Source organism: Brienomyrus brachyistius, chromosome 2 (genome assembly GCF_023856365.1).
Source record: "Brienomyrus brachyistius isolate T26 chromosome 2, BBRACH_0.4, whole genome shotgun sequence".
NCBI classification, from domain to species: domain Eukaryota; kingdom Metazoa; phylum Chordata; class Actinopteri; order Osteoglossiformes; family Mormyridae; genus Brienomyrus; species Brienomyrus brachyistius.
The window spans coordinates 39066957-39087023 of record NC_064534.1 but is presented as its reverse complement, the minus strand read 5'-3'; the positions used below and the strand labels follow the sequence as shown (position 1 = coordinate 39087023).

General features: G+C 44.4%; 13 non-coding genes and 3 pseudogenes across 13 annotated transcripts; all 16 read right to left on the bottom strand.

Moving 5' to 3' along the window:
- Window positions 1-968: 968 nt before the first annotated feature.
- On the bottom strand, window positions 969-1087 carry LOC125736345 (5S ribosomal RNA). The gene has a single exon (XR_007395625.1). It is a non-coding gene; the product is annotated as a 5S ribosomal RNA (ribosomal RNA).
- A 1080-nt stretch (window positions 1088-2167) lies between these two features.
- On the bottom strand, window positions 2168-2286 carry LOC125736005 (5S ribosomal RNA). Its single transcript, XR_007395288.1, has one exon. It is a non-coding gene; the product is annotated as a 5S ribosomal RNA (ribosomal RNA).
- Window positions 2287-3365: 1079 nt separating this feature from the next.
- LOC125735782 (5S ribosomal RNA) lies at window positions 3366-3484 on the bottom strand. Its single transcript, XR_007395071.1, has one exon. It is a non-coding gene; the product is annotated as a 5S ribosomal RNA (ribosomal RNA).
- A 1080-nt stretch (window positions 3485-4564) lies between these two features.
- LOC125731323 (5S ribosomal RNA) lies at window positions 4565-4683 on the bottom strand (annotated as a pseudogene).
- A 1080-nt stretch (window positions 4684-5763) lies between these two features.
- On the bottom strand, window positions 5764-5882 carry LOC125730721 (5S ribosomal RNA). Its single transcript, XR_007391013.1, has one exon. It is a non-coding gene; the product is annotated as a 5S ribosomal RNA (ribosomal RNA).
- Window positions 5883-6957: 1075 nt separating this feature from the next.
- On the bottom strand, window positions 6958-7076 carry LOC125736239 (5S ribosomal RNA). The gene has a single exon (XR_007395523.1). It is a non-coding gene; the product is annotated as a 5S ribosomal RNA (ribosomal RNA).
- A 1079-nt stretch (window positions 7077-8155) lies between these two features.
- LOC125734327 (5S ribosomal RNA) lies at window positions 8156-8274 on the bottom strand. The gene has a single exon (XR_007393643.1). It is a non-coding gene; the product is annotated as a 5S ribosomal RNA (ribosomal RNA).
- A 1078-nt stretch (window positions 8275-9352) lies between these two features.
- Window positions 9353-9471, bottom strand: LOC125736237 (5S ribosomal RNA). The gene has a single exon (XR_007395521.1). It is a non-coding gene; the product is annotated as a 5S ribosomal RNA (ribosomal RNA).
- A 1076-nt stretch (window positions 9472-10547) lies between these two features.
- On the bottom strand, window positions 10548-10666 carry LOC125734022 (5S ribosomal RNA). The gene has a single exon (XR_007393351.1). It is a non-coding gene; the product is annotated as a 5S ribosomal RNA (ribosomal RNA).
- A 1078-nt stretch (window positions 10667-11744) lies between these two features.
- Window positions 11745-11863, bottom strand: LOC125736236 (5S ribosomal RNA). The gene has a single exon (XR_007395520.1). It is a non-coding gene; the product is annotated as a 5S ribosomal RNA (ribosomal RNA).
- A 1080-nt stretch (window positions 11864-12943) lies between these two features.
- On the bottom strand, window positions 12944-13062 carry LOC125734326 (5S ribosomal RNA). Its single transcript, XR_007393642.1, has one exon. It is a non-coding gene; the product is annotated as a 5S ribosomal RNA (ribosomal RNA).
- Window positions 13063-14139: 1077 nt separating this feature from the next.
- LOC125731669 (5S ribosomal RNA) lies at window positions 14140-14258 on the bottom strand (annotated as a pseudogene).
- Window positions 14259-15331: 1073 nt separating this feature from the next.
- LOC125729061 (5S ribosomal RNA) lies at window positions 15332-15450 on the bottom strand. Its single transcript, XR_007389570.1, has one exon. It is a non-coding gene; the product is annotated as a 5S ribosomal RNA (ribosomal RNA).
- A 1074-nt stretch (window positions 15451-16524) lies between these two features.
- LOC125731632 (5S ribosomal RNA) lies at window positions 16525-16643 on the bottom strand (annotated as a pseudogene).
- Window positions 16644-17731: 1088 nt separating this feature from the next.
- On the bottom strand, window positions 17732-17850 carry LOC125734510 (5S ribosomal RNA). The gene has a single exon (XR_007393819.1). It is a non-coding gene; the product is annotated as a 5S ribosomal RNA (ribosomal RNA).
- Window positions 17851-18932: 1082 nt separating this feature from the next.
- LOC125731044 (5S ribosomal RNA) lies at window positions 18933-19051 on the bottom strand. Its single transcript, XR_007391334.1, has one exon. It is a non-coding gene; the product is annotated as a 5S ribosomal RNA (ribosomal RNA).
- Window positions 19052-20067: the final 1016 nt, after the last annotated feature.

The following is a 20067-nucleotide window of genomic DNA, read 5'->3' as shown; positions in this document are numbered from 1 at the left end:
TGCAGCCCCACCATCCAATCGGCAACGCCGGACCCACACCAAACATTCACCAAACTACTCAGCCGGCAGCCTACCACAATTATTCCATTCTTTCCGCATCCGCACACTTCCTTCTCTTTAACTCCTTTTCACTACCGCACAGGTTAATCGCCGCACGTCCCCCGCCAGCAAACATTACTCCATTGCCTACTGCATGCAGGCTTCTCTTAACGACCCTCTGTTATCAACTCCGCTAACAGCCACAAAATCTCCGCCGCACGAAGCCCACTGGTAGCTGCTGAATCACATGCTTCCCCAAAACGTTGCGCTGTCAGAACACTGGGAGCTACACACACCAACAAGTCCATACTGCAGGCTGCAGCCAGAACAATTTTCTACATTCAAACATCGATGGCCTCTTCTCTCTAAAAATTCACCAGACCGCTTCTACCACCAGCAAAGAAGTTTCCATCCCTAATTCCTCTGTGATTCCCACTAACCTAAACATTAAGCTGGCATTGAAGGGTGTGAATTACCCCGGCCAATCTGTTCTTTTAAATACAGCTTTTAGCAAATTTTGAAAGGAGAAGAGCAGAACTTGCTATGCCAATAATATCGAGGCTTCTGTGGCGAAGTGGTTTTTGCATAGAAAACAAAGCGGTCAGTTGAAGAGGAATAATATCAGTACTTTGTTTAAAACTGTGTGTAAAAAGCTGTCTCTTTATCATTAACAATAAGTTGTAAAACGTGAATGGGGAGTGACAGTCTTCAAGTTTGTGAGAAGATCGCGCCCTGGTGGAATAAAGGCACGAACAGCTTACAGCAACTAGAATTACCAGGAAGTATTTAGAGTAAAACGGTTTCTAAAAGCTGCCTTTATGAATGAGAGAAAAATATATATATATATAAAATAGTAAAATGGAAGGGGAGTGCTAGATTTAAATTAATCGTGAAGTGGAGCGCCCCCTGTATAAAGTAAAAGTGAGAAAAGCTTACAGCACCTGGTATTCCCAGGTGGTCACCTATCCAAGTACTGACCAGACCCTACCCTGCTTAGCTTCCAAGATCAGATGAGATCGGGCGTGTTCAGGGTGGTACGGCCGTAAGCGAGAGATGCGACCAAAAACAGCCCTTTTGCATTACACGCGTCTATACATGCCAGTTAGTCCCATTGGATCCTACTCCTGGTTTTTTTTTTTTTTTTTATTTGACTCACACTGCAGCACCACCATCCAATCGGCAGCGCCGGACCCACACCAAACATTCACCAAACTACTCAGCCGGCAGCCTACCACAATTATTCCATTCTTTCCGCATCCGCACACTTCCTTCTCTTTAACTCCTTTTCACTACCGCACAGGTTAATCGCCGCACGTCCCCCGCCGGCAAACATTACTCCTTTGCCTACTGCATGCAGGCTTCTCTTAACGACCCTCTGTTATCAACTCCGCTAACAGCCACAAAATCTCCGCCGCACGAAGCCCACTGGTAGCTGCTGAATCACATGCTTCCCCAAAACGTTGCGCTGTCAGAACACTGGGAGCTACACACACCAACAAGTCCATACTGCAGGCTGCAGCCAGAACAATTTTCTACATTCAAACATCGACGGCCTCTTCTCTCTAAAAATTCACCAGACCGCTTCTACCACAAGCAAAGAAGTTTCCATCCCTAATTCCTCTGTGATTCCCACTAACCTAAACATTAAGCTGGCATTGAAGGGTGTGAATTACCCCGGCCAATCTGTTCTTTTAAATACAGCTTTTAGCAAGTTTCGAAAGGAGAAGAGCAGAACTTGCTATGCCAATAATATCGAGGCTTCTGTGGCGAAGTGGTTTTTGCATAGAAAACAAAGCGGTCAGTTGAAGAGGAATAATATCAGTACTTTGTTTAAAACTGTGTGTAAAAAGCTGTCTCTTTATCATTAACAATAAGTTGTAAAACGTGAATGGGGAGTGACAGTTTTCAAGTTTGTGAGAAGATCGCGCCCTGGTGGAATAAAGGCACGAACAGCTTACAGCACCTAGAATTACCAGGAAGTATTTAGAGTAAAACGGTGTGTAAAAGCTGCCTTTATGAATGAGAGAAAAATATATATATATATATAAAATAGTAAAATGGAAGGGGAGTGATAGATTTAAATTAATCGTGAAGTGGAGCGCCCCCTGTATAAAGTAAAAGTGAGAAAAGCTTACAGCACCTGGTATTCCCAGGAGGTCTCCCATCCAAGTACTAACCAGACCCTACCCTGCTTGGCTTCCAAGATCAGACGAGATCGGGCGTGTTCATGGTGGTATGGCCGTAAGCGAGAGATGCTACCAAAAACAGCCCTTTTGCGTTACACGCCTCTATACATGCCAGTTGGTCCCATTGGATCCTACTAATGTTCTTTTTTTTTTTTTTTATCTGACTCACACTACAGCCCCACCATCCAATCGGCAGCGCCGGACCCACACCAAACATTCACCAAACTACTCAGCCGGCAGCCTACCACAATTATTCCATTCTTTCCGCATCCGCACACTTCCTTCTTTTTAACTCCTTTTCACTACCGCACAGGTTAATCGCCGCACGTCCCCCGCCGGCAAACATTACTCCTTTGCCTACTGCATGCAGGCTTCTCTTAACGACCCTCTGTTATCAACTCGGCTAACAGCCACAAAATCTCCGCCGCACGAAGCCCACTGGTAGCTGCTGAATCACATGCTTCCCCAAAACGTCGCGCTGTTAGAACACTGGGAGCTACACACACCAACAAGTCCATACTGCAGGCTGCAGCCAGAACAATTTTCTACATTCAAACATCGACGGCCTCTTCTCTCTAAAAATTCACCAGACCGCTTCTACCACCAGCAAAGAAGTTTCCATCCCTAATTCCTCTGTGATTCCCACTAACCTAAACATTAAGCTGGCATTGAAGGGTGTGAATTACCCCGGCCAATCTGTTCTTTTAAATACAGCTTTTAGCAAGTTTTGAAAGGAGAAGAGCAGAACTTGCTATGCCAATAATATCGAGTCTTCTGTGGCGAAGTGGTTTTTGCATAGAAAACAAAGCGGTCAGTTGAAGAGGAATAATATCAGTACTTTGTTTAAAACTGTGTGTAAAAAGCTGTCTCTTTATCATTAACAATAAGTTGTAAAACGTGAATGGGGAGTGACAGTCTTCAAGTTTGTGAGAAGATCGCGCCCTGGTGGAATAAAGGCACGAAGAGCTTACAGCACCTAGAATTACCAGGCAGTATTTAGAGTAAAACGGTGTGTAAAAGCTGCCTTTATGAAAGAGAGAAAATAAAAATATATATATAAAATAGTAAAATGGAAGGGGAGTAATAGATTTAAATTAATCGTGAAGTGGAGCGCCCCCTGTATAAAGTAAAAGTGAGAAAAGCTTACAGCACCTGGTATTCCCAGGTGGTCTCCCATCCAAGTACTAACCAGACCCTATGCTGCTTAGCTTCCGAGATCAGACGAGATCGGGCGTGTTCAGGGTGGTATGGCCGTAAGCGAGAGATACTACCAAAAACAGCCCTTTTGCATTACACGCCTCTATACATGCCAGTTGGTCCCATTGGATCCTACTCCTGGTTTTTTTTTTTTTTTTTATGTGACTCACACTGCAGCCCCACCATCCAATCGGCAACGCCGGACCCACACCAAACATTCACCAAACTACTCAGCCGGCAGCCTACCACAATTATTCCATTCTTTCCGCATCCGCACACTTCCTTCTCTTTAACTCCTTTTCACTACCGCACAGGTTAATCGCCGCACGTCCCCCGCCAGCAAACATTACTCCTTTGCCTACTGCATGCAGGCTTCTCTTAACGACCCTCTGTTATCAACTCCGCTAACAGCCACAAAATCTCCGCCGCACGAAGCCCACTGGTAGCTGCTGAATCACATGCTTCCCCAAAACGTTGCGCTGTCAGAACACTGGGAGCTACACACACCAACAAGTCCATACTGCAGGCTGCAGCCAGAACAATTTTCTACATTCAAACATCGATGGCCTCTTCTCTCTAAAAATTCACCAGACCGCTTCTACCACCAGCAAAGAAGTTTCCATCCCTAATTCCTCTGTGATTCCCACTAACCTAAACATTAAGCTGGCATTGAAGGGTGTGAATTACCCCGGCCAATCTGTTCTTTTAAATACAGCTTTTAGCAAATTTTGAAAGGAGAAGAGCAGAACTTGCTATGCCAATAATATCGAGGCTTCTGTGGCGAAGTGGTTTTTGCATAGAAAACAAAGCGGTCAGTTGAAGAGGAATAATATCAGTACTTTGTTTAAAACTGTGTGTAAAAAGCTGTCTCTTTATCATTAACAATAAGTTGTAAAACGTGAATGGGGAGTGACAGTTTTCAAGTTTGTGAGAAGATCGCGCCCTGGTGGAATAAAGGCACGAACAGCTTACAGCACCTAGAATTACCAGGAAGTATTTAGAGTAAAACGGTGTGTAAAAGCTGCCTTTATGAATGAGAGAAAAATATATATATATATATAAAATAGTAAAATGGAAGGGGAGTGATAGATTTAAATTAATCGTGAAGTGGAGCGCCCCCTGTATAAAGTAAAAGTGAGAAAAGCTTACAGCACCTGGTATCCCCAGGTGGTCACCTATCCAAGTACTGACCAGACCCTACCCTGCTTAGCTTCCAAGATCAGATGAGATCAGGCGTGTTCAGGGTGGTACGGCCGTAAGCGAGAGATGCGACCAAAAACAGCCCTTTTGCATTACACGCGTCTATACATGCCAGTTAGTCCCATTGGATCCTACTCCTGGTTTTTTTTATTTTTTTTATCTGACTCACACTGCAGCACCACCATCCAATCGGCAGCGCCGGACCCACACCAAACATTCACCAAACTACTCAGCCGGCAGCCTACCACAATTATTCCATTCTTTCCGCATCCGCACACTTCCTTCTCTTTAACTCCTTTTCACTACCGCACAGGTTAATCGCCGCACGTCCCCCGCCGGCAAACATTACTCCTTTGCCTACTGCATGCAGGCTTCTCTTAACGACCCTCTGTTATCAACTCCGCTAACAGCCACAAAATCTCCGCCGCACGAAGCCCACTGGTAGCTGCTGAATCACATGCTTCCCCAAAACGTTGCGCTGTCAGAACACTGGGAGCTACACACACCAACAAGTCCATACTGCAGGCTGCAGCCAGAACAATTTTCTACATTCAAACATCGACGGCCTCTTCTCTCTAAAAATTCACCAGACCGCTTCTACCACCAGCAAAGAAGTTTCCATCCCTAATTCCTCTGTGATTCCCACTAACCTAAACATTAAGCTGGCATTGAAGGGTGTGAATTACCCCGGCCAATCTGTTCTTTTAAATACAGCTTTTAGCAAGTTTTGAAAGGAGAAGAGCAGAACTTGCTATGCCAATAATATCGAGTCTTCTGTGGCGAAGTGGTTTTTGCATAGAAAACAAAGCGGTCAGTTGAAGAGGAATAATATCAGTACTTTGTTTAAAACTGTGTGTAAAAAGCTGTCTCTTTATCATTAACAATAAGTTGTAAAACGTGAATGGGGAGTGACAGTCTTCAAGTTTGTGAGACGATCGTGCCCTGGTGGAATAAAGGCACGAACAGCTTACAGCACCTAGAATTACCAGGAAGTATTTTGAGTAAAACGGTGCGTAAAAGCTGCCTTTATGAATGAGAGAAAAAAAAATATATATATATAAAATAGTAAAATGGAAGGGGAGTGATAGATTTAAATTAATCGTGAAGTGGAGCGCCCCCTGTATAAAGTAAAAGTGAGAAAAGCTTAGAGCACCTGGTATTCCCAGGTGGTCTCCCATCCAAGTACTAACCAGACCCTACCCTGCTTAGCTTCTGAGATCAGACAAGATCGGGCGTGTTCAGGGTGGTATGGCCATAAGCGAGAGACACTACCAAAAACAGCCCTTTTGCATTACACGCCTCTATACATGCCAGTTGGTCTCATTGGATCCTACTCCTGGTTTTTTTTTTTTTTTTTATCTGACTCTCAATGCAGCCCCACCATCCAATCGGCAACGCCGGAACCACACCAAACATTCACCAAACTACTCAGCCGGCAGCCTACCACAATTATTCCATTCTTTCCGCATCCGCACACTTCCTTCTCTTTAACTCCTTTTCACTACCGCACAGGTTAATCGCCGCACATCCCCCGCCAGCAAACATTACTCCTTTGCCTACTGCATGCAGGCTTCTCTTAAAGACCCTCTGTTATCAACTCCGCTAACAGCCACAAAATCTCCGCCGCACGAAGCCCACTGGTAGCTGCTGAATCACATGCTTCCCCAAAACGTTGCGCTGTCAGAACACTGGGAGCTACACACACCAAGTCCATACTGCAGGCTGCAGCCAGAACAATTTTCTACATTCAAACATCGACGGCCTCTTCTCTCTAAAAATTCACCAGACCGCTTCTACCACCAGCAAAGAAGTTTCCATCCCTAATTCCTCTGTGATTCCCACTAACCTAAACATTAAGCTGGCATTGAAGGGTGTGAATTACCCCGGCCAATCTGTTCTTTTAAATACAGCTTTTAGCAAGTTTTGAAAGGAGAAGAGCAGAACTTGCTATGCCAATAATATCGAGGCTTCTGTGGCGAAGTGGTTTTTGCATAGAAAACAAAGCGGTCAGTTGAAGAGGAATAATATCAGTACTTTGTTTAAAACTGTGTGTAAAAAGCTGTCTCTTTATCATTAACAATAAGTTGTAAAACGTGAATGGGGAGTGACAGTCTTCAAGTTTGTGAGAAGATCGCGCCCTGGTGGAATAAAGGCACGAACAGCTTACAGCACCTAGAATTACCAGGAAGTATTTAGAGTAAAACGGTTTCTAAAAGCTGCCTTTATGAATGAGAGAAAAATATATATATATATAAAATAGTAAAATGGAAGGGGAGTGCTAGATTTAAATTAATCGTGAAGTGGAGCGCCCCCTGTATAAAGTAAAAGTGAGAAAAGCTTACAGCACCTGGTATTCCCAGGTGGTCACCTATCCAAGTACTGACCAGACCCAACCCTGCTTAGCTTCCAAGATCAGATGAGATCGGGCGTGTTCAGGGTGGTACGGCCGTAAGCGAGAGATGCGACCAAAAACAGCCCTTTTGCATTACACGCGTCTATACATGCCAGTTAGTCCCATTGGATCCTACTCCTGGTTTTTTTTTTTTTTTTATCTGACTCACACTGCAGCACCACCATCCAATCGGCAGCGCCGGACCCACACCAAACATTCACCAAACTACTCAGCCGGCAGCCTACCACAATTATTCCATTCTTTCCGCATCCGCACACTTCCTTCTCTTTAACTCCTTTTCACTACCGCACAGGTTAATCGCCGCACGTCCCCCGCCGGCAAACATTACTCCTTTGCCTACTGCATGCAGGCTTCTCTTAACGACCCTCTGTTATCAACTCCGCTAACAGCCACAAAATCTCCGCCGCACGAAGCCCACTGGTAGCTGCTGAATCACATGCTTCCCCAAAACGTTGCGCTGTCAGAACACTGGGAGCTACACACACCAACAAGTCCATACTGCAGGCTGCAGCCAGAACAATTTTCTACATTCAAACATCGACGGCCTCTTCTCTCTAAAAATTCACCAGACCGCTTCTACCACCAGCAAAGAAGTTTCCATCCCTAATTCCTCTGTGATTCCCACTAACCTAAACATTAAGCTGGCATTGAAGGGTGTGAATTACCCCGGCCAATCTGTTCTTTTAAATACAGCTTTTAGCAAGTTTTGAAAGGAGAAGAGCAGAACTTGCTATGCCAATAATATCGAGTCTTCTGTGGCGAAGTGGTTTTTGCATAGAAAACAAAGCGGTCAGTTGAAGAGGAATAATATCAGTACTTTGTTTAAAACTGTGTGTAAAAAGCTGTCTCTTTATCATTAACAATAAGTTGTAAAACGTGAATGGGGAGTGACAGTCTTCAAGTTTGTGAGAAGATCGTGCCCTGGTGGAATAAAGGCACGAACAGCTTACAGCACCTAGAATTACCAGGAAGTATTTTGAGTAAAACGGTGCGTAAAAGCTGCCTTTATGAATGAGAGAAAAAAAAAAATATATATATAAAATAGTAAAATGGAAGGGGAGTGATAGATTTAAATTAATCGTGAAGTGGAGCGCCCCCTGTATAAAGTAAAAGTGAGAAAAGCTTACAGCACCTGGTATTCCCAGGTGGTCTCCCATCCAAGTACTAACCAGACCCTACCCTGCTTAGCTTCCGAGATCAGACAAGATCGGGCGTGTTCAGGGTGGTATGGCCATAAGCGAGAGACACTACCAAAAACAGCCCTTTTGCATTACACGCCTCTATACATGCCAGTTGGTCCCATTGGATCCTACTCCTGGTTTTTTTTTTTTTTTTTATCTGACTCTCAATGCAGCCCCACCATCCAATCGGCAACGCCGGAACCACACCAAACATTCACCAAACTACTCAGCCGGCAGCCTACCACAATTATTCCATTCTTTCCGCATCCGCACACTTCCTTCTCTTTAACTCCTTTTCACTACCGCACAGGTTAATCGCCGCACGTCCCCCGCCAGCAAACATTACTCCTTTGCCTACTGCATGCAGGCTTCTCTTAACGACCCTCTGTTATCAACTCCGCTAACAGCCACAAAATCTCCGCCGCACGAAGCCCACTGGTAGCTGCTGAATCACATGCTTCCCCAAAACGTTGCGCTGTCAGAACACTGGGAGCTACACACACCAACAAGTCCATACTGCAGGCTGCAGCCAGAACAATTTTCTACATTCAAACATCGATGGCCTCTTCTCTCTAAAAATTCACCAGACCGCTTCTACCACCAGCAAAGAAGTTTCCATCCCTAATTCCTCTGTGATTCCCACTAACCTAAACATTAAGCTGGCATTGAAGGGTGTGAATTACCCCGGCCAATCTGTTCTTTTAAATACAGCTTTTAGCAAGTTTTGAAAGGAGAAGAGCAGAACTTGCTATGCCAATAATATCGAGGCTTCTGTGGCAAGGTGGTTTTTGCATAGAAAACAAAGCGGTCAGTTGAAGAGGAATAATATCAGTACTTTGTTTAAAACTGTGTGTAAAAAGCTGTCTCTTTATCATTAACAATAAGTTGTAAAACGTGAATGGGGAGTGACAGTCTTCAAGTTTGTGAGAAGATCGCGCCCTGGTGGAATAAAGGCACGAACAGCTTACAGCACCTAGAATTACCAGGAAGTATTTAGAGTAAAACGGTTTCTAAAAGCTGCCTTTATGAATGAGAGAAAAATATATATATATATAAAATAGTAAAATGGAAGGGGAGTGCTAGATTTAAATTAATCGTGAAGTGGAGCGCCCCCTGTATAAAGTAAAAGTGAGAAAAGCTTACAGCACCTGGTATTCCCAGGTGGTCACCTATCCAAGTACTGACCAGACCCAACCCTGCTTAGCTTCCAAGATCAGATGAGATCGGGCGTGTTCAGGGTGGTACGGCCGTAAGCGAGAGATGTGACCAAAAACAGCCCTTTTGCATTACACGCGTCTATACATGCCAGTTAGTCCCATTGGATCCTACTCCTGGTTTTTTTTTTTTTTTTATCTGACTCACACTGCAGCACCACCATCCAATCGGCAGCGCCGGACCCACACCAAACATTCACCAAACTACTCAGCCGGCAGCCTACCACAATTATTCCATTCTTTCCGCATCCGCACACTTCCTTCTCTTTAACTCCTTTTCACTACCGCACAGGTTAATCGCCGCACGTCCCCCGCCGGCAAACATTACTCCTTTGCCTACTGCATGCAGGCTTCTCTTAACGACCCTCTGTTATCAACTCCGCTAACAGCCACAAAATCTCCGCCGCACGAAGCCCACTGGTAGCTGCTGAATCACATGCTTCCCCAAAACGTTGCGCTGTCAGAACACTGGGAGCTACACACACCAACAAGTCCATACTGCAGGCTGCAGCCAGAACAATTTTCTACATTCAAACATCGACGGCCTCTTCTCTCTAAAAATTCACCAGACCGCTTCTACCACCAGCAAAGAAGTTTCCATCCCTAATTCCTCTGTGATTCCCACTAACCTAAACATTAAGCTGGCATTGAAGGGTGTGAATTACCCCGGCCAATCTGTTCTTTTAAATACAGCTTTTAGCAAGTTTTGAAAGGAGAAGAGCAGAACTTGCTATGCCAATAATATCGAGTCTTCTGTGGCGAAGTGGTTTTTGCATAGAAAACAAAGCGGTCAGTTGAAGAGGAATAATATCAGTACTTTGTTTAAAACTGTGTGTAAAAAGCTGTCTCTTTATCATTAACAATAAGTTGTAAAACGTGAATGGGGAGTGACAGTCTTCAAGTTTGTGAGAAGATCGCGCCCTGGTGGAATAAAGGCACGAACAGCTTACAGCACCTAGAATTACCAGGAAGTATTTAGAGTAAAACGGTTTCTAAAAGCTGGCTTAATGAAAGAGAGAAAAAATATATATATATAAAATAGTAAAATGGAAGGGGAGTGCTAGATTTAAATTAATCGTGAAGTGGAGCGCCCCCTGTATAAAGTAAAAGTGAGAAAAGCTTACAGCACCTGGTATTCCCAGGTGGTCTCCCATCCAAGTACTAACCAGACCCTACGCTGCTTAGCTTCCGAGATCAGACGAGATCGGGCGTGTTCAGGGTGGTATGGCCGTAAGCGAGAGATGCTACCAAAAACAGCCCTTTTGCATTACACGCGTCTATACATGCCAGTTAGTCCCATTGGATCCTACTCCTGTTTTTTTTTTTTTTTTTTATGTGACTCACACTGCAGCCCCACCATCCAATCGGCAACGCCGGACCCACACCAAACATTCACCAAACTACTCAGCCGGCAGCCTACCACAATTATTCCATTCTTTCCGCATCCGCACACTTCCTTCTCTTTAACTCCTTTTCACTACCGCACAGGTTAATCGCCGCACGTCCCCCGCCAGCAAACATTACTCCTTTGCCTACTGCATGCAGGCTTCTCTTAACGACCCTCTGTTATCAACTCCGCTAACAGCCACAAAATCTCCGCCGCACGAAGCCCACTGGTAGCTGCTGAATCACATGCTTCCCCAAAACGTTGCGCTGTCAGAACACTGGGAGCTACACACACCAACAAGTCCATACTGCAGGCTGCAGCCAGAACAATTTTCTACATTCAAACATCGATGGCCTCTTCTCTCTAAAAATTCACCAGACCGCTTCTACCACCAGCAAAGAAGTTTCCATCCCTAATTCCTCTGTGATTCCCAATAACCTAAACATTAAGCTGGCATTGAAGGGTGTGAATTACCCCGGCCAATCTGTTCTTTTAAATACAGCTTTTAGCAAGTTTTGAAAGGAGAAGAGCAGAACTTGCTATGCCAATAATATCGAGGCTTCTGTGGCGAAGTGGTTTTTGCATAGAAAACAAAGCGGTCAGTTGAAGAGGAATAATATCAGTACTTTGTTTAAAACTGTGTGTAAAAAGCTGTCTCTTTATCATTAACAATAAGTTGTAAAACGTGAATGGGGAGTGACAGTCTTCAAGTTTGTGTGAAGATCGCGCCCTGGTGGAATAAAGGCACGAACAGCTTACAGCACCTAGAATTACCAGGAAGTATTTAGAGTAAAACGGTTTCTAAAAGCTGCCTTTATGAATGAGAGAAAAATATATATATATATAAAATAGTAAAATGGAAGGGGAGTGCTAGATTTAAATTAATCGTGAAGTGGAGCGCCCCCTGTATAAAGTAAAAGTGAGAAAAGCTTACAGCACCTGGTATTCCCAGGTGGTCACCTATCCAAGTACTGACCAGACCCAACCCTGCTTAGCTTCCAAGATCAGATGAGATCGGGCGTGTTCAGGGTGGTACGGCCGTAAGCGAGAGATGTGACCAAAAACAGCCCTTTTGCATTACACGCGTCTATACATGCCAGTTAGTCCCATTGGATCCTACTCCTGGTTTTTTTTTTTTTTTTTATCTGACTCACACTGCAGCACCACCATCCAATCGGCAGCGCCGGACCCACACCAAACATTCACCAAACTACTCAGCCGGCAGCCTACCACAATTATTCCATTCTTTCCGCATCCGCACACTTCCTTCTCTTTAACTCCTTTTCACTACCGCACAGGTTAATCGCCGCACGTCCCCCGCCGGCAAACATTACTCCTTTGCCTACTGCATGCAGGCTTCTCTTAACGACCCTCTGTTATCAACTCCGCTAACAGCCACAAAATCTCCGCCGCACGAAGCCCACTGGTAGCTGCTGAATCACATGCTTCCCCAAAACGTTGCGCTGTCAGAACACTGGGAGCTACACACACCAACAAGTCCATACTGCAGGCTGCAGCCAGAACAATTTTCTACATTCAAACATCGACGGCCTCTTCTCTCTAAAAATTCACCAGACCGCTTCTACCACCAGCAAAGAAGTTTCCATCCCTAATTCCTCTGTGATTCCCACTAACCTAAACATTAAGCTGGCATTGAAGGGTGTGAATTACCCCGGCCAATCTGTTCTTTTAAATACAGCTTTTAGCAAGTTTTGAAAGGAGAAGAGCAGAACTTGCTATGCCAATAATATCGAGTCTTCTGTGGCGAAGTGGTTTTTGCATAGAAAACAAAGCGGTCAGTTGAAGAGGAATAATATCAGTACTTTGTTTAAAACTGTGTGTAAAAAGCTGTCTCTTTATCATTAACAATAAGTTGTAAAACGTGAATGGGGAGTGACAGTCTTCAAGTTTGTGAGAAGATCGCGCCCTGGTGGAATAAAGGCACGAACAGCTTACAGCACCTAGAATTACCAGGAAGTATTTTGAGTAAAACGGTGCGTAAAAGCTGCCTTTATGAATGAGAGAAAAAAAAAAATATATATATAAAATAGTAAAATGGAAGGGGAGTGATAGATTTAAATTAATCGCGAAGTGGAGCGCCCCCTGTATAAAGTAAAAGTGAGAAAAGCTTACAGCACCTGGTATTCCCAGGTGGTCTCCCATCCAAGTACTAACCAGACCCTACCCTGCTTAGCTTCCGAGATCAGACAAGATCGGGCGTGTTCAGGGTGGTATGGCCATAAGCGAGAGACACTACCAAAAACAGCCCTTTTGCATTACACGCCTCTATACATGCCAGTTGGTCCCATTGGATCCTACTCCTGGTTTTTATTTTTTTTTTTATCTGACTCTCAATGCAGCCCCACCATCCAATCGGCAACGCCGGAACCACACCAAACATTCACCAAACTACTCAGCCGGCAGCCTACCACAATTATTCCATTCTTTCCGCATCCGCACACTTCCTTCTCTTTAACTCCTTTTCACTACCGCACAGGTTAATCGCCGCACATCCCCCGCCAGCAAACATTACTCCTTTGCCTACTGCATGCAGGCTTCTCTTAAAGACCCTCTGTTATCAACTCCGCTAACAGCCACAAAATCTCCGCCGCACGAAGCCCACTGGTTGCTGTTGAATCACATGCTTCCCCAAAATGTCACGCTGTCAGAACACTGGGAGCTACACACGCCAACAAGTCCATACTGCAGGCTGCAGCCAGAACAATTTTCTACATTGAAACATCGACGGCCTCTTCTCTCTAAAAATTCTCCAGACCGCTTCTACCACCAGCAAAGAAGTTTCCATCCCTAATTCCTCTGTGATTCCCACTAACCTAAACATTAATCTGGCATTGAAGGGTGTGAATTACCCCGGCCAACCTGCTCTTTTAAATACAGCTTTTAGCAAGTTTTGAAAGGAGGAGAAGAGCAGACCTTGCTATGCTAACAATATCAAGTCTTCTGTGGCGAAGTGGTTTTTGCATAGAAAACAAAGCGGTGAGTTGAAGAGGAATTATATCAGTACTTTGTTTAAAACTGTGTGTAAAAAGCTGTCTCTTTATTATTAACAATAAGTTGTAAAACGTGAATGGGGAGTGACAGTCTTCAAGTTTGTGAGAAGATCGTGCCCTGGTGGAATAAAGGCACGAACAGCTTACAGCACCTAGAATTACCAGGCAGTATTTAGAGTAAAACGTTTGTAAAAGCTGCCTTCATGAATGAGAGAAAAAAGAAATATATAAAATAGTAAAATGTAAGGGGAGTGATAGATTTAAATTAATCGTGAGGTGGAGTGCCCCCTGTATAAAGTAAAAGTGAGAAAAGCTTACAGAACCTGGTATTCCCAGGTGGTCTCCCTTCCAAGTACTAATCAGACCTTACCCTGCTTAGCTTCCGAGATCGGACGATATCGGGTGTGTTCAGGGTGGTACGGCCGTAAGCGAGAGACACTACCAAAAACAGCTCTTTTGCATTACACGCGTCTATACATGCCAGTTAGTCCCATTGGATCCTACACCTGTTTTTTTTTTTTTAATCTGACTCACACTGCAGCACCACCATCCAATCGGCAGCGCCGCACCTACACCAAACATTCACCAAACTACTCAGCCGGCAGCCTACCACAATTATTCCATTCTTTCCGCATCCGCACACTTCCTTCTCTTTAAGTCCTTTTCACTACCGAACAGGTTAATCGCCGCACGTCCCCCGCCGGCAAACATTACTCATTTGCCTACCGCATGCAGGCTTCTCTTAAAGACCCTCTGTTATCAACTCCGCTAACAGCCACAAAATCTCCGCCGCACGAAGCCCACTGGTTGCTGTTGAATCACATGCTTCCCCAAAATGTCACGCTGTCAGAACACTGGGAGCTACACACGCCAACAAGTCCATACTGCAGGCTGCAGCCAGAACAATTTTCTACATTGAAACATCGACGGCCTCTTCTCTCTAAAAATTCTCCAGACCGCTTCTACCACCAGCAAAGAAGTTTCCATCCCTAATTCCTCTGTGATTCCCACTAACCTAAACATTAATCTGGCATTGAAGGGTGTGAATTACCCCGGCCAACCTGCTCTTTTAAATACAGCTTTTAGCAAGTTTTGAAAGGAGGAGAAGAGCAGACCTTGCTATGCTAACAATATCAAGTCTTCTGTGGCGAAGTGGTTTTTGCATAGAAAACAAAGCGGTGAGTTGAAGAGGAATTATATCAGTACTTTGTTTAAAACTGTGTGTAAAAAGCTGTCTCTTTATTATTAACAATAAGTTGTAAAACGTGAATGGGGAGTGACAGTCTTCAAGTTTGTGAGAAGATCGTGCCCTGGTGGAATAAAGGCACGAACAGCTTACAGCACCTAGAATTACCAGGCAGTATTTAGAGTAAAACGTTTGTAAAAGCTGCCTTCATGAATGAGAGAAAAAAGAAATATATAAAATAGTAAAATGGAAGGGGAGTGATAGATTTAAATTAATCGTGAGGTGGAGTGCCCCCTGTATAAAGTAAAAGTGAGAAAAGCTTACAGCACGTGGTATTCCCAGGCAGTCTCCCATCCAAGTACTAACCAGACCCTACCCCGCTTAGCTTCCGAGATCAGACGAGATCGGGCGTGTTCAGGGTGGTATAGCCATAAGCGAGAGCCGTGAACAAAAACAGCCCTTTTGCATTACACGCCTCTATACATGCCAGTTAGTCCCATTGGATCCTAATCCTGTTTTTTTTTTTTTTTATCTGACTCACACTGCAGCACCACCATCCAATCGGCAGCGCCGCACCCACACCAAACATTCACCAAACTACTCAGCCGGCAGCCTACCACAATTATTCCATTCTTTCCGCATTCGCACACTTCCTTCTCTTTAAGTCCGTTTCATTACCGAACAGGTTAATCGCCGCACGTCCCCCGCCGGCAAACATTACTCATTTGCCTACCGCATGCAGGCTTCTCTTAAAGACCCTCTGTTATCAACTCCGCTAACAGCCACAAAATCTCCGCCGCACGAAGCCCACTGGTTGCTGTTGAATCACATGCTTCCCCAAAATGTCACGCTGTCAGAACACTGGGAGCTACACACGCCAACAAGTCCATACTGCAGGCTGCAGCCAGAACAATTTTCTACATTGAAACATCGACAGCCTCTTCTCTCTAAAAATTCACCAGACCGCTTCTACCACCAGCAAAGAAGTTTCCATCCCTAATTCCTCTGTGATTCCCACTAACCTAAACATTAAGCTGGCATTGAAGGGTGTGAATTACCCCGGCCAACCTGCTCTTTTAAATACAGCTTTTAGCAAGTTTTGAAAGGAGGAGAAGAGCAGATAATATGCCAATAATATCGAATATTTTGTGGCGAAGTGGTTTTTGCATAGAAAACAAAGCGGTGAGTTGAAGAGGAATTATATCAGTACTTTGTTTAAAACTGTGTGTAAAAAGCTGTCTCTTTATTATTAACAATAAGTTGTAAAACGTGAATGGGGAGTGACAGTCTTCAAGTTTGTGAGAAGATCGTGCCCTGGTGGAATAAAGGCACGAACAGCTTACAGCACCTAGAATTACCAGGCAGTATTTAGAGTAAAACGTGTGTAAAAGCTGCCTTTATGAATGAGAGAAAAAAATATATATATATAAATTAGTAAAATGGAAGGGGAGTGATAGATTTAAATTAATCGTGAAGTGGAGCGCCCCCTGTATAAAGTAAAAGTGAGAAAAGCTTACAGCACCTGGTATTCCCAGGAGGTCTCCCATCCAAGTACTAACCAGACCCTACCCTGATTGGCTTCCGAGATCGGATGACATCGGGCGTGTTCAGGCTGGCATGGCCATAAGCGAGAGATGCTACCAAAAACAGCCCTTTTGCATTACACGCCTCTATACATGCCAGTTGGTCCCATTGGATCCTACTAATGTTTTTTTTTTTTTTTATCTGACTCACACTGCAGCCCCACCATCCAATCGGCAGCGCCGGACCCACACCAAACATTCACCAAACTACTCAGCCGGCAGCCTACCACAATTATTCCATTCTTTCCGCATCCGCACACTTCCTTCTCTTTAACTCCTTTTCACTACCGCACAGGTTAATCGCCGCACGTCCCCCGCCAGCAAACATTACTCCTTTGCCTACTGCATGCAGGCTTCTCTTAACGACCCTCTGTTATCAACTCCGCTAACAGCCACAAAATCTCCGCCGCACGAAGCCCACTGGTAGCTGCTGAATCACATGCTTCCCCAAAACGTTGCGCTGTCAGAACACTGGGAGCTACACACACCAACAAGTCCATACTGCAGGCTGCAGCCAGAACAATTTTCTACATTCAAACATCGACGGCCTCTTCTCTCTAAAAATTCACCAGACCGCTTCTACCACCAGCAAAGAAGTTTCCATCCCTAATTCCTCTGTGATTCCCACAAACCTAAACATTAAGCTGGCATTGAAGGGTGTGAATTACCCCGGCCAATCTGTTCTTTTAAATACAGCTTTTAGCAAGTTTTGAAAGGAGAAGAGCAGAACTTGCTATGCCAATAATATCGAGTCTTCTGTGGCGAAGTGGTTTTTGCATAGAAAACAAAGCGGTCAGTTGAAGAGGAATAATATCAGTACTTTGTTTAAAACTGTGTGTAAAAAGCTGTCTCTTTATCATTAACAATAAGTTGTAAAACGTGAATGGGGAGTGACAGTCTTCAAGTTTGTGAGAAGATCGCGCCCTGGTGGAATAAAGGCACGAACAGCTTACAGCACCTAGAATTACCAGGAAGTATTTAGAGTAAAACGGTTTCTAAAAGCTGCCTTTATGAATGAGAGAAAAAAAAAAAATATATATATATATATATATAAAATAGTAAAATGGAAGGGGAGTGATAGATTTAAATTAATCGTGAAGTGGAGCGCCCCCTGTATAAAGTAAAAGTAAGAAAGGCTTACAGCACCTGGTATTCCCAGGAGGTCTCCCATCCAAGTACTAACCAGACCCTACACTGCTTGGCTTCCGAGATCAGACGAGATCGGGCGTGTTCAGGGTGGTATGGCCGTAAGCGAGAGATGCTACCAAAAACAGCCCTTTTGCATTACACGCGTCTATACATGCCAGTTAGTCCCATTGGATCCTACTCCTGGTTTTTTTTTTTTTTTTATCTGACTCACACTGCAGCCCCACCATCCAATCGGCAGCGCCGGACCCACACCAAACATTCACCAAACTACTCAGCCGGCAGCCTACCACAATTATTCCATTCTTTCCGCATCCGCACACTTCCTTCTTTTTAACTCCTTTTCACTACCGCACAGGTTTATCGCCGCATGTCCCCCGCCGGCAAACATTACTCCTTTGCCTACTGCATGCAGGCTTCTCTTAACGACCCTCTGTTATCAACTCCGCTAACAGCCACAAAATCTCCGCCGCACGAAGCCCACTGGTAGCTGCTGAATCACATGCTTCCCCAAAACGTCGCGCTGTCAGAACACTGGGAGCTACACACACCAACAAGTCCATACTGCAGGCTGCAGCCAGAACAATTTTCTACATTCAAACATCGACGGCCTCTTCTCTCTAAAAATTCACCAGACCGCTTCTACCACCAGCAAAGAAGTTTCCATCCCTAATTCCTCTGTGATTCCCACTAACCTAAACATTAAGCTGGCATTGAAGGGTGTGAATTACCCCGGCCAATCTGTTCTTTTAAATACAGCTTTTAGCAAGTTTTGAAAGGAGAAGAGCAGAACTTGCTATGCCAATAATATCGAGTCTTCTGTGGCGAAGTGGTTTTTGCATAGAAAACAAAGCGGTCAGTTGAAGAGGAATAATATCAGTACTTTGTTTAAAACTGTGTGTAAAAAGCTGTCTCTTTATCATTAACAATAAGTTGTAAAATGTGAATGGGGAGTGACAGTCTTCAAGTTTGTGAGAAGATCGCGCCCTGGTGGAATAAAGGCACGAACAGCTTACAGCACCTAGAATTACCAGGAAGTATTTAGAGTAAAACGGTTTCTAAAAGCTGCCTTTATGAATGAGAGAAAAAAAAAATATATATATATATAAAATAGTAAAATGGAAGGGGAGTGATAGATTTAAATTAATCGTGAAGTGGAGCGCCCCCTGTATAAAGTAAAAGTGAGAAAAGCTTACAGCACCTGGTATTCCCAGGAGGTCTCCCATCCAAGTACTAACCAGACCCTACCCTGATTGGCTTCCAAGATCGGATGAGATCGGGCGTGTTCAGGCTGGCATGGCCATAAGCGAGAGATGCTACCAAAAACAGCCCTTTTGCATTACACGCCTCTATACATGCCAGTTGGTCCCATTGGATCCTACTAATGTTTTTTTTTTTTTATCTGACTCACACTGCAGCCCCACCATCCAATCGGCAGCGCCGGACCCACACCAAACATTCACCAAACTACTCAGCCGGCAGCCTACCACAATTATTCCATTCTTTCCGCATCCGCACACTTCCTTCTCTTTAACTCCTTTTCACTACTGCACAGGTTAATCGCCGCACGTCCCCCGCCAGCAAACATTACTCCTTTGCCTACTGCATGCAGGCTTCTCTTAACGACCCTCTGTTATCAACTCCGCTAACAGCCACAAAATCTCCGCCGCACGAAGCCCACTGGTAGCTGCTGAATCACATGCTTCCCCAAAACGTTGCGCTGTCAGAACACTGGGAGCTACACACACCAACAAGTCCATACTGCAGGCTGCAGCCAGAACAATTTTCTACATTCAAACATCGACGGCCTCTTCTCTCTAAAAATTCACCAGACCGCTTCTACCACCAGCAAAGAAGTTTCCATCCCTAATTCCTCTGTGATTCCCACTAACCTAAACATTAAGCTGGCATTGAAGGGTGTGAATTACCCCGGCCAATCTGTTCTTTTAAATACAGCTTTTAGCAAGTTTTGAAAGGAGGAGAAGAGCAGACCTTGCTATGCCAATAATATCGAGTCTTTTGTGGTGAAGTGGTTTTTGCATAGAAAACAAAGCGGTGAGTTGAAGAGGAATTATATCAGTACTTTGTTTAAAACTGTGTGTAAAAAGCTGTCTCTTTATCATTAACAATAAGTTGTAAAACGTGAATGGGGAGTGACAGTCTTCAAGTTTGTGAGAAGATCGCGCCCTGGTGGAATAAAGGCACGAACAGCTTACAGCACCTAGAATTACCAGGCAGTATTTAGAGTAAAACGGTGTGTAAAAGCTGCCTTTATGAATGAGAGAATAAAAATATATATATAAAATAGTAAAATGGAAGGGGAG